We start from the raw sequence: 13,943 nt of genomic DNA on the forward strand, positions 1-13,943 counted from the left end.
AACCATCACTTTGTTCTCTGAGATGAAGATTCTGTTTCTTGGTTTGCCTCTCTTTTCTCCCCTTTGCTATTTGTTTTGCTTCCTAAATTCTACATATGAGTGAAATCAGATGATATTTATCCTTCTTTGACTGACTTATTTTGCTCAACATAATACTCTCTAGCCCCCAACCACATCATTGCAATGGTAAGATTTCATTCTTTTTTTTTTTTTAATTTTTATTTATTTATGATAGTCACGGGGGGGTGGGGGGGTGGGGGCAGAGACACAGGCAGAGGGAGAAGCAGGCTCCATGCACCGGGAGCCCGACGTGGGATTCGATCCCGGGTCTCCAGGATCGCGCCCTGGGCCAAAGGCAGGTGCCAAACCGCTGCGCCACCCAGGGATCCCTCATTCTTTTTTTATGACTAATATTCTGTTATATATCTATTCTGCATCTTCTTATCCATTCATCAATTGATGGACACTTGGGTTGTTTCCATAATTTGGCTATTGTAAATAATACTGCAATAAACATTTGGGTGGATGCATCCCTTTCAATTAATATTTTTATATCTTGGGAGTAAATACTCAGTAGTGTGATTGCTGGATCATAGGACAGCTCTATTTTAAATTTTTTTTAAAGATTTTATTTATTTATTCATGAGAGACACACACAGAGAGAGAGGCAGAGACACAGGCAGAGGGAGAAGCAGGCTCCATGCAGGGAGCCTGACGTGGGACTCGATCCCGGGACTCGATCCCGGGACTGCAGGATCACGCCCTGGGCCGAAGGCAGGCACTAAATCGCTGAGCCACCCAGGTATCCCCAACTATTTTAAATTCTTGAGAAAACTCCGTACTGTTTTCCAGAGTGGCTGCACCAGTTTGCATTCTCACCAATAGCGCAAGAGGGTTCTCCTTTCTCCACATCCTCATCAACGCCTATTGTTTCTTGTATTGTGGGGGAAATTTCTTTAAAGCTACAACTTATTTGGGCTTTTACCAAAGCTATTTTGGAGGCTATGCATGAAATTGAATAAGTATCAGCATTTTTGTTAGATATAATTCCATTTGGTATAAACTTAGGCAGCAGATATAGTTTATGGCTCCAAAATGTGGACTCATCTTAATCCCTTGAGCTTCATATCCATACATTGTTGTTGCTGGCAATTTGAGAAAATTAAAGTGCATTGTGTGGCTTTGTAATCTGTGTACAGTTTTTTTTATATTCACTAGATGACATAAGCCTATTAAATGTCATGTGAGACATATTTCTAAATATATTCATAAATAATAGTACCACTGACCTTTTTAAAAATTTGAGTATCGGGACACTTGGGTGGCTTAGTGGTTGAGTGTCTGCCTTTGGCTCTGGTTGTGATCCCAGGGTCCTAGGATTGAGTCCCACATTGGGCTCCCCACAGGGAGCCTGCTTCTCCCTCTGCTGTCTCTGCCTCTCTCTGTGTCTCTTACGAATAAATAAATAAAATCTTTTTTAAAAAATAAAATAAAAATTTGAGTATAGTTACAATACAAATGATGTTACATTAGTTTCAGGTATACAACATAGTGATACAACAACCCTCTAAGTTATGCTATGTTCACCACAAGTGTAGCTACCACCTGTCACCATACAATGCTATTATAATACCATTCACTATATTCCCTATATTATGCCTTTTATTCCCCAGACTTATTCATTCCATAACTGAAAGTTTGTATCTCCCATTCCCTTTCACCTGTTTTGCCCACCCCCAATCCTGCTCCCCTCTAGCAATGATCAGTTTGTTCTCCTTATATGTAGGTCTGATTCTGCTATTTCTTTACTCATTTGTTTTGTTTTTTAGATTACACATATAAATGAAGTCAAATGGTAGTTGTCTTTCTCTGTCTGGCTTATTGCACTTAGCATAAAACCTTCTAGATCCATCCATATTGTCATGAATGGCAAGATATCATCCTTTTTTATGGTTGAGTAATATTTCATTATATATATAACACAAATATTATATATGTATAATATATATAACATTATATATATATAATATAAATATAACCTCACATTTTCTTTATCCATTCATCTATAAGTGGGCAATTGGGCTGCTTCCATAACTTGGCTGTTGTAAGTAATGCTGCAATAGGGCAGCCCGGGTGGCTCAGCGGTTTAGCAATGCCGGGATTGAGTCCCACATCGGGCTTCCTGCATGGATCCTGCTTCTCCCTCTGCCTGTGTCTCTGCCTCTCTCTCTCTCTCTCTTTCTCTCTGTATCTCTCATGAATAAATAAATAAAATCTTTAAAAAAATCTTAAATGTATAGCTCAATAAATCATTATAGACAGATACACAAATATGTGTATATTATATACAACCTAGATTAAGATACAGAGTATTTCCAGAATCTCATAAATTTCTCTCATGCTCCTTCACAGTCAATATCTCCATCCCCCTGGCTGCCATATAGGTACTATTCTGCTGCCTCCTCTCAAATGTTGTATAATCTTCATTTAAATGTCTGCTGCCTATGTTTGAACTTGATATAATTAGAAACACATGGTATCTACTTTTTTGGAACAAGCACCATTTGAAGACACCTTCATTTCCTCATTGTATGAGTCAGCCTCTGTGAAATACACACACACACACACACGCACACACATATGTGTGAGCCTGTTTTTTGACTTTCTATTTAGTTCTCCTGTTCAGCCTGTCAACTCTTGCATTAATATCACACTCTATTGTAGACCCTAATACCTGGAGAGATGAATCCTCCAGATCCATTCTTCTTCTTCTCTACTCTTGGAACCTTGAGTTTGTTTCTGGATTCTATCCTGTTTCTTTCTATTTGTTTATTTTTGTACTTTTTAAATTAGCTTTAGAATATGTATTAACATCTAGCAGAGCAAAACCTCCGGTTTCCTCTTCCTCAAGATTATTTTGGCTATTTTCGGCTCCTTGCATTTTTATATAAATGTTAGATTCAGCTTGTCAATTTCCACTGTTAAAGTGTTGGGCCAAATTCAAGATGGAGTTACCTCCTGCTAAGCCCCATAGAACTCACCTAACTTTCTACCCTTGGCTCTCCCAGAAAAGGAAGGCCTAAGTCAAGCAGCCTGTACTTGCCTGGTCAGCACAACTTGTCTGACCCAGAGCCAAGACTTCCCTTTGCCCCATACAAGGAAAATAGCCCTGCTTTAACCAGTCAGCAAATGCCCAATATAACTTCCTTTTACACCAGATTTTTAAAAATTAAGCATAAAAGTCTTTTGCTCACTTTTGTCTATACAAATCTCTCACCTTGTACAGCTCTTTAGAGCTCCTTTCTACATGCCAGAGTGGAGGCTACTCAAGTCATGAATTGCTGAATAAAAGCCTACTAGATCAGTAAATCATCTGTGGAAAGTTTTCTTTTAACGCCACCAAATAAGATCTGGCAGGGTTTTGACTGAGATTGTATTGAATCCATACTCACTTTGGGAAGTATTGGTAACTTTATAACACTAAAGTTTTCAAGCCATGAGCATTATCCTTCCATTTATGTAGTTCTTTAGTTTCTTTCAGTAATAGTTTGTGGTTTTCAGCCTAGAGGTTTTGTTAATCTTCTGTTAAATATTTTCTTCAACAGTTTATATTATAAAATTTTTAATTTTCTATTTGTTTGTGGTTAGATAAAATTACAATTGACCTTTATAAATATTGACTTTGTATTCAATGACATTGCTAAATTCACTTATTAATCTAATAGTTTGGTTGTAGATTACTTTGGATTTTTTGTATTGGTTGTGATAATATCAACTTTGATCTTTTACATTCATTATGCCATTTCTTAATTTTTCTCAGCTATATAATGTTGAACATAAGTGATAATGCTGGACATCATTGTCCTGTGTCCAATCTCAGGGGAGTGAGATTGTTCTCTATATATATGGGTCTGATTTTGCTGTTTCTTTACTCATTTGTTTTGTTTTTTAGATTACACATATAAGTGAAGTCAAATGGTAGTTTACTACCATTTGACAACTACCAGTTGACAACCACTCATAAATCTGTTCAGCAATGTATGGTAAAGCTGAACACAGACATACACCCCAAACTGAAAATAACCAAATTTAGAATAAATAAATAAATAGTGGAATAATCAAACAATTGAATATTATTTAGCAATGAGAATGAATGAACTATTTCTACATGCAACAATATGGACAAATCTCACGAATGTGTTGAGTGAAATAAATCAGACACAAAAAAGTATTCACTGTATAATTAAATAAAGTACAATAAAAGCAAAACCAATCAGTGGTATTAAAGGGCAGGGTGCTGATTACCCAGGGTTAATATGGTATCTAGGCTAGAGCTAGAGGGGGCTTCTGGAGGTCAGCTAGAACCAGAGTATTGATGTATAGCTGTGTTCACTTTGTAAACACTCACTGTTACACATTTATGATTTGTGTATATTTCTGTATGTGTACTTTGTTAAAAGATGAAATTCAACTGAGTAAATTTTTTAAAATATTTATTTATTTATTATTTATGATAGACATAGAGAGAGAGAGGCAGAGACACAGGAGGAGGGAGAAGCAGGCTCCTTGCCAGGAGCCTGATGCAGGACTCGATCCCGGGACTCCAGGATCGAGCCCTGGTCCAAAGGCAGGCGCTAAACCACTGAGCCACCCAGGGATCCCTCAACTGAGTAAATTTGAAGACCTAATTGGCTATATTCAACAATTCATAAGTTAGGCAGCATCCTATATAGCAAGGAAAAAGGAGCTCTGGAGAGCTGTATAGAATGGAAGACTTTTATAGGCAGAAGAAGGCAGGGCAAAGAAGTTATTGTAACAGAGTGGATTGTTTCAGACAAGGTCACCTTCCTACTGGTGACAGTAGGGATCTACCATGTGGGCTACTACACTAGTGCTGACCAAGTGACTTCACATTGGTTGGTTAGAGGTTACATTCCTGGGAGAGGCTGAAACTGCAAGTAGTTCAGATATGAGGTCTTTGTTTGCTGCCATAGGGCCTATCACATGTGACTCCATTTTGGACTTTAAGAAAAAAAATTTTTCTTATTTATTTATTTATTTATTTATTTATTTATTTATTTATTAACAGAGAGAGAGTACAAGCAGGGGGAGCAGCAGGTGGAGGGAGAAGCAGGCTTTCCACATGGAGCTTGATCCCAGGACTCCCGTATCACAACCCAAGCCAAAGGCAGACATTCAACCAACTAAGCCACCCAGGGACTACCATTTTTTAAAAAAATAATTTCAATAAAAGTTTTATTTCAAAAAAATATATGTACTTAATTGATGTTCCATTCTCACTGGAAACTATGCAACATAACAAAAGTATGCTTAGCTCTGTAAATGTACATATTCTGTACAGACAGTACACTTTTTAGTTATATCTTGATATATTTGTCCCTTTGAAGTTCCAGCTAAGGGGCCTAAGGGCAGTAAGTAGGTTTGCCCTCAAAGTGTTATAAATTTCTGATGTTAATTTGGGGAAGAGGAACTTCTTAGGAAATGGAAATTCAGAAAGCAGGCCTTATGCTAGTGAAAGAAGGGACTCTATCATCTTTTACAAAAATGTCTGCTTTTATATACAAATATTAGAAACTTTATAATTTTTCTGCTCATATTAAAAGGAATAAAATCTTTGCATTCTCATACTTCGATAGCATGTACTGGGAGATTCTTTTTTGTTCTCTCTGTCTCAGAGCGCAATAAATTAAGGATACAGACAGTAAATTCTTGCCATGCCTCATTTCTTTTGGTATTGGCTAGTGGTTCCCAATCTGTGGCAGCAGAAGCTGAATGGGCCAAGACATTACTATGATCCATCAAGCGTTATCTGTAAAATGAATAAATATCTCATATACATACATATATATATGCATTTAAAAATACACATGGGGAGACACCTGGGTGGCTTAGCGGTTAAGCGCCTGCCTTTGGTCCAAGGGCGTGATCCTGGAGACCTGGGATGGAGTCCCACATCAGGCTCCCTGCGTGGAGCCTGCTTCTCTTTCTGCCTGTGTCTCTGCTTCACTCTCTCTGTGTGTCTCTCATGAATAAATAATAAAAATAAAATCTTAAAAAAAAAGAAAATACACATGGGTGCTTTTTAAAATTAAAATGTATTTTAAAAAGAATTTCTAAATTAACAGATTTGTTCGCTGTGTATTTCCTTAAATATTTAAATACATGTACATAAGAGTATAGCTACTATCAAGGGGACTTCAACAATGTAGAGGCAAAAGGTGAACCTGATACTTAAAACTCTTGAAAACTTCTGATTTCAATTTCAGATTGGGCAAAGGAATGGTTTGCAGCCCTTGGAATTGGCAAGGTAGGACCTTGTTGGGTTGGGCATTATACCACAGAAAACAAGCCATCCTTTGTACATAGAATATCTAGAAGCAAGTTACTTTATTGTTTTCTTTTCATCTCTGAGCTTTTGGAAAGGCTTGTACACCTATTCTTCTAGAACAATAGTTTCAAACTTCAATAGTGTAAGAATCTCCTGAAGAGCTTGTAAAAGCAGTTTCCTGGACTCCCATCACCAGATATTTTGATTCAGTCCCCCAAGCTGGGGACTGAAATTTGCATTTCTAACAAGCTCAGAGTTGATGTAAATAATGCTGGTGAGAACCACTGCCTTAGAAACTTAGCTGCAGCCAGCAAACTAAGGCAGACTGTTAGAGGAGCAAGCACTACTCCCCCAACCAGGGAGGTGGACAAATGAGTTCCAAAGGGATGGTAAATATCTGGATTGTTGCTTTTACAGATTTTATTTATTTATGAGAGAGAGAGAGAGATGCAGAGACACAGGCAGAGGGAGAAGCGGGCTCCATGCAGGGAGCTCGATGTGGGACTCGATCCCGGGACTCCATCCCAGGACTCCATCCCAGGACCCCAGGATCAAGCCCTGTGTTGAAGGCAGGCTCAAAATCTCTGAGCCACCCGGGATCCCTGGATTGTTGCTTTTAGATCAAGATGCTCTTCCTTTTAGGAAAATACCCCCACTAATGCCAACTTTGGAGAAAATTGGTTCATCTAAATGGGCAAATGGATTGCCTTTCCTTATTGAACAGTATGTATTTTCAGGTTAGAAAGAAATCTGATGAGCTGATTGATGCTGAAGAAGTTCAGAACAAGTCTCCCCCAAATGTGCCACTTTGGCATGTGGACTATTTTCAGCTGATGGCACTCAAGACCCAGCAGACTCAAGAAAACCTTTAACCTCTCCCTTAAACTCCCTAAAATAATTTAAATAGGGGGCCTGGCCCAGAAAGAAAGCTATTCCCAAGAGATAACTTTTCAAACTGTATGGCAGGACAAACATCTAATTACCAAACATCTGCTCTTTTTATTGTCCTATGAATCATCTCCTCCCCTTTGAAGGCTAGACTCCTAGCCCATTCCTTAGCAAGCCTCAATTGCCAGGCTGTCCCTGACTCTCATATTCTTATGGGGCTCTCATATGTATGTAATCAAATTTGTTTCTCTCCTGTCAAATTGTTTTATGTTAACTTGATTATTAGACCAGCCAAAAAACCTATAAGGGTATATAATACAATTATTTTCCTTCCCAACAGTGGGCACAGTTGGCAGGATACCTTGCTGGCTGGACACTGCTCGCTGCTGTAGCAGAGAGATCCTGGGGCCTCTGACAAGTGCCAGAGAAGATAAAATTCTTACTTCATTTATCTCCTGGAGCTCTTCCTGTAGAGTCAGGTGGAAATGAGAGTGGTGAGAGTCCTTTTTATTTTTCTACATTTAGATTAGCAAGAGAAAATATCTGTGGAACTGTTTCCTTGGGTATAGTGACCCTGTTAAAGATTTGTCATGAACACTCTTGGTTTTATTGATCCTTTTCCTCGCACAGATGGTTGCTGTTTTTCTTTGTTTCTGTCCATTGTGTTGTTTGTTTTAGGGAGGAAAACCCATAGTGCAGAATGCAGGCATAGGCCCTATTAACCTGCTGTTCAGGCCAGCCTCATAGACTGGTGAGTTCATGGTTTTCACTAGACTGACATTTGTTTAAACAAACTTTACTGTGGCTCCTGATAAAGCTTTGCAATATAGGTGAGGTCTGTAGCTGACGACCAATAAAGAATTCTTGAGATGTCTTTGGTGTAAAATGGTGGTTTTATTAAACCTGAAGACAGGACCCCTGGGCAGGTAGAGCTGCTGCCCCAGGCCTGGGAGGGGTAACTAATTATATACCTGGGAGTTGGGAGGGGCTTGGGGATAGCTACTCTCTAAGATAGACTGCTTTCTCAGTCTAGGTCTGGGAGTGAATTTTTTAGATCTTTAGATCTTGTGAGGGCTGCATCTTTTGCATTCTTTTGTGGTAATGAGATCCTACTCATCAGTGGCCAGACAATGGATCCTTTGAATTGTCTATATCTGAAAGAAACAAAAATTTCTTTTTAGAGAGCTCTCAATCTAAACAACTATATTATTGGTTTTTTTTTTTTTAAGATTTTATTTATTTATTCCTGAGAGACACAGAGAGAGAAAGCGGCAGAGACACAGGCAGAGGGAGAAGCAGGCTCCCTGCTGGGAGCCCAATGGGGACTTGATCCCAGGACCTCAGGTCATGCCCTGAGCCAAAGACAGACACTCAACCACTGAGCCACCCAGGCACCCCTCTTATTGGTTTTTATGGGAGGACCAAATCGAATAGGAGACACACAAAAGTATAAGGGCTAGCCTTAGAGAATCCCTTAATAAGATGAAAGAACAGAAGTTAGACTTAGAACAAAAATCAAATGCAATGTAAATGTCCCTTCTCAAAATCCAGACTATTAACTTCCATCCATCTGCCTATTTTAACTCCCATCTATCTGCCTATTTTAACTTCCCTTTCCCCTACAAGCTTTACAGAGAGCACTCTGGCCTGATGTTCCCAGGCCCAGGTATACAGGTGACTTGTGTACAAGCTGAAAGTCAGGAGCACCTGGGGCTGGCGGTAGCGCTTGCTTTGCTGGGTTCTGTATTTTGGCTCCACCAGCTTCAGGTCTTCCCGTGCAGTGTCCTTCCAGATATATCCTAGACTCTCACTCAAAGAATTCATGTCCCTGAGCAGCAGCAGATCCTTATAAAACTCCCTTATCCCCACTTTCAGAGGACTCCACTGAATTTGAATTTAAAAATAAATTAAAAAGGATTAATGGCTATTTATAAACCCATTTAAAAGGAACTTGTTTGGCTGCTGAGGGGAATCCTTGCGTCCATGATTATATTGCAGCTATCAGACAGGGAGACGACCCTCTGGAACATGCCCCCTCCAGAGGAAACAGATGACCAGAATTTCTCCTAGGCCTTCCTGCAAATGATTAGCTGAGAGTCAATACTCAGGGGCTGATAGAGAGGCCTTTCCCCTAAGGTGAATCGATCCAAGGTTGAATCCCACACTCAGAAGGAAAGCCTTGGTTAGAACACTTTATGCGGACTTTACTGAGACAGATTGCATTAAACGCTGAAACTAAAAAAAAAAAAAACAAAAAAAAAAACGCTGAAACTGGGGATCCCGGGGGTGGCTCAGCGGTTTGGCGCCTGCCTTCCGCCTAGAGCGTGATCTTGGAGTCCTGGGATCGAGTCCCACATCAGGCTCCCTGCATGGAGCCTGCTTCTCCCTCTGCCTGTGTCTCTGCCTCTCTCTGGGTGTGTCTCTCTCTGCGTCTGTGTCTCTCTCATGAATAAATGAATAAAATCTTAATAAAATAAAATAAATAACCCCTGAAGCTGTTTGTCCTGGCTGAAAACTTGCAAGATGGCTAAAAGACTTTTTTTTTTTTTTTTTTAGGATAGACACACACACAGAGAGAGAGAGAGAGAGAGAGAGAGGCAGAAACACAGGCAGAGGGAGAAGCAGGCTCCATGCACCGGGAGCCCGACGTGGGACTCGATCCCGGGTCTCCAGGATCGCGCCCTGGGCCAAAGGCAGGCGCTAAACCGCTGCGCCACCCAGTTTTTTTTTTTTTTTTTTTTAAAACGTAGCTCTGTAGTCAAAAGTTGGCCAGATTAGAAACTGATATTCAGCCTGATTAAAAAAAAAAAATTAATGTCTTTTCTGCTAAGCTAAAGTAAAACTATGTACCTAGAGGGAAAGAAACAAATCGAGGATAATGTAGTTGGATGGGTAGATCAATCTATGATGCCATTTAGGTTGTAACCCAATTCCTTGAGGGATTAAAAGCAACTGTCCTGATTTTACAAATCCTTGCAAAAGGAAAAACATGGCCCCAGAAACTATTCAATCTTTCCTTTTAACCAATTCTCAAACCTCCACTCTTTATCTCAAAGACTTGTAAGTATTGTCTTCAAGAAACCAACGTTTTTATTGGAGGAACTTGAGCACTTTCTTGGTGCATTTTGAGGAAGATTTTCTATCTCCCATTTTCTCTAGAACCTAAGAGCCATTCTTTTTTTTTTTTTTTTTTTTTTTTTTATGTTATTTATTTATTCATGAGAGACACACACAGAGAGGCAGAGACACAGGCAGAGGGAGGAGCAGGCTCCATGCAGGGAGCCTGACATGGGACTCCTGGATCAGGCCCTGGGTGGAAGGCGGCTCTAAACTGCTCAGCTACCCAGGGTGCGGGGCTGCCAGAGCCATTCTTTGAAGTGCATTATTTAGAGAGAAGTTTCTCAACAGAAGAAGAAAAAAAAAAAAAAAAAAAAAAAGAGGAGAGGAGAGGGGAAGTATTGGGAATTGGGCATAGAAAAATATCTACACATATTACTAACTGTAAGATCTCTGCATCAGTCTGTATGTCTTATGTATTTCTATGTGGATATATTTAGATGTGTGATATTTTTCTGTCCCTGAAAGATATTGCTAAAATTAATTTGTAAAGGAGCTCTATTTAATTGGCTTAAAATTAATCACTTATAAATTAAGCATTTCTAAAACTCAGAAATAAAATAGAAATTAATCCAAATATTTCTCAAATTCTCGTGATCTAGAATAATTATAAGTAAATAAAATCTAGTTTAGGGGTGCCTGGGTGGCTTAGTTAAGTGTCTGCCTTCTGCTGCTCAGGTCATGATCTTAGGGTCCTGGGTTCAAGCCCTGCGTGGGCTCCTTGCTCAGTGGGGAGTCTGCTTCTCCCTCTCCCTCTGCCCCTCCCTAAGGCTTGTGCTTTGTTTTTCTCAAATAAATAAATAAAGTCTTAAAAATAAATAAAATAAAAACAAGTTTAAGTATGTTGTTTTAATTAATACAGACATGTCTCTAGTATTAAATATAATACTTTTAGTCCACTTAGGTTTACTAAAAGTCATATGAGTTCATGTTATCTCTGTTACAGAATTTATCAGCAAGAAGATCATTTAAGATGAGGCTTAGCTGTTTAATATCACATCAAATTGTCATGACTAATTCAGACACAGTTGTTAAGCAAAATGAATTAAGTAAATGTTAGATAAAAATTTGTAAATGAACTTGTCAGCAATATTTATGCTTTAAATACCTCAAACCATTTTGGTAACTTAAAACCTTAAAGTTTTACTAAGTTAAATTAGATGATAATTATTAAATATCTAGATAACTTCCAAATTAAAGAAAATATTGAACATTTATTACTGGGCCTTCTGCCAAAAGTCTTCCATTTTGTTCAGCTCCATGGATCTCCTTAACATTTGCTACATAGGATTCTGTTTGATTCATGCACTTTGCCAATTACATCATCAAAAATACTCATCTGAGCTTCGTGGGTTTTTAAAAACACCATTACAGGGAAAATAAAAATATTTGGACCCGTTGGTAAACATGTGTCATATTGAAATATTATACTGTGAATAAGCACATGCTTCTAGAAATTATGAATGTATTAGTAAATTTGTGAATGCAAAGAGTGCTAGTATGATATGGTTCACAATTGCTTACTTTTTAGTTTTCACTAGGAATTAAGATTTCCAAAGGTTAAGAATTCTAATTAATATATGTGATTAGAGCTACTGAAATAATAAGGGAAACATCTTCATGTGCAAGGAAAGTCAAATGTATGTTTTACTGAGGAAAAAGAAAATTGTAAAATGTTTGTGGAAAAGGACTCTTTGGAAAGGATTTTTTTTTTTTTTTTTGGTATGGTCAGAGGTGTTGGGGATTGAAATAAATTTAATTAAGTGAATGAGCTTTCATATCAAAAGTAGCTGATACACAATTAAAATTTGGTTTTCTCTCTGTTAAAAAGACAAAGCTTTCTTGGAGTATTGGTCTGCTCTTGATAATAAGAGATTGTGAAAGGATTTTCCTTACCCTTAAAATAATCTACCTAGAAAACAAAAATTCTGTGTTTTGTCAAAATGTCCTGTGCCTGGAGAGCCTGGGTGATGATTCACTTGGTTAAGCCCCAACTCTTGATTTCAGCTCAAGTCATGAGCTGACTTGGGGTTGTGAGATTGAGGCCCCTCCCCAAGGCTTGTGCTTTGTCTTTCTCAAATAAATAAATAAAGTCTTACACTCAGCATAGAGTCTGCTTAGGATTCTCTCTTTCCCTCTCCCTCTACCCCTACACCCACTCAGACATTTTTTTCCTTTCATAAATAAATAAATAAATAGTAAAAATAAATAAATAAATAAATTTATTTATTTATTTATTTAAAAAAATGTCCTGTGCTTCATTTTGTCTTTTTTTTTTTTTTTTTTTGAAGTTTATTTATTTAGTGGGCTCAAACTCACAACTCCAAGATCAAGAGTCCTATGCTCCTCCTAACTGAGTCAGCAAGGCACCCTTCCTTTTGTCTTAATTAGATATTTGGGGCACCTGAGTGGCTCAGTGGTTTGGCTCAGGTCATGATCCCGAGGTCTTTGGATGGAGTCCTGCATCAGGCTTCCTGCAGGAAGCCTGCTTCTCCTCCTTCTTCTGTCCCTCCCCCCTGCTCCTGCTCTTTTTTTCTCTCTCTCAAATGCATAGATGAAATGTTTTTTAAACAATCTTAAAGTTCTTGTGTCCTGATATAATAATTATAGATATGATCTTCAAATTTTGTATGTCACAAAAACAACCCAATTTCCTTGTCAATTACATTATAATGAACTATCATCAGATCTTTAACCATGCGCATTTTTAAGTTTTTGTTATTTATAGACAGTTATTGTTTTACTCTGATGCTTTTGCAAATGTGTTTCATCTTCAAGATTTGTTGAAAGGATTTTGACTAAGATAGGTTTCTGGCAACTTTAAGATTGTGAAACTGAACTGGGTAAGAATTTCTAGAACAAATGGGAAACAAATCTGGATTCAAGCAAAACAAGTGTTAATTACATGGGACTACATGAGCTAAGGAAGATAATTATAATTATTTATGAGTTTTTATTTAAAATATTGCTGATTCCTGAGGCTCTTGCCTGGCTCAGTCAGAAGAACACGTGATTCCTGATCTCAGGGTTGTGAGTTTGAGCCCCACATTGGGTGTCAATATTACTTAAAAACAAACAAACAAATAAATAAACTTTAAGAAAAAAAGAGAAAAACAAACTATTGCTGATTTAAAAGTTTTTACTTTCCAGACATAAGGTCTTTTCTCTCAAGCTAACAATGACTTACAGAAATTTGGTAAATTATTCCTTTATAAGTAGAGGTGAAATAGTTTTTTTTTCCTCTCTGCTGGATCTCTCCAGAATTCAGAAGCTATTAGTGAGTATTCCTTCTATTTATTTATTTATTTATTTATTTATTTATTTATTTATTTATTTTAGATTTTAAAAATTTCTTTGACAGAGAGGGAGAGAGCCAGAGAGCACAAACAGGTGGAACATCAAAGAGAGAGGGAGAAGCAGGCTCCCCGCTGAGCAGGGAGCTCAGATGTGGGGCTCCATCCCAGGACCTGGTATCATGACCTGAGCCAAAGGCAGACGCTTAACCACTGCGCCACCCAGGTGCTCCTTACTGAGTAATCTTATTTTCATGGCAGTATAGTTTTTTCATAAGTTCAGTAAGAATCTGTTC

Source organism: Canis lupus, chromosome 6 (genome assembly GCF_048164855.1).
Source record: "Canis lupus baileyi chromosome 6, mCanLup2.hap1, whole genome shotgun sequence".
Classification (NCBI taxonomy): Eukaryota; Metazoa; Chordata; class Mammalia; order Carnivora; family Canidae; genus Canis; species Canis lupus.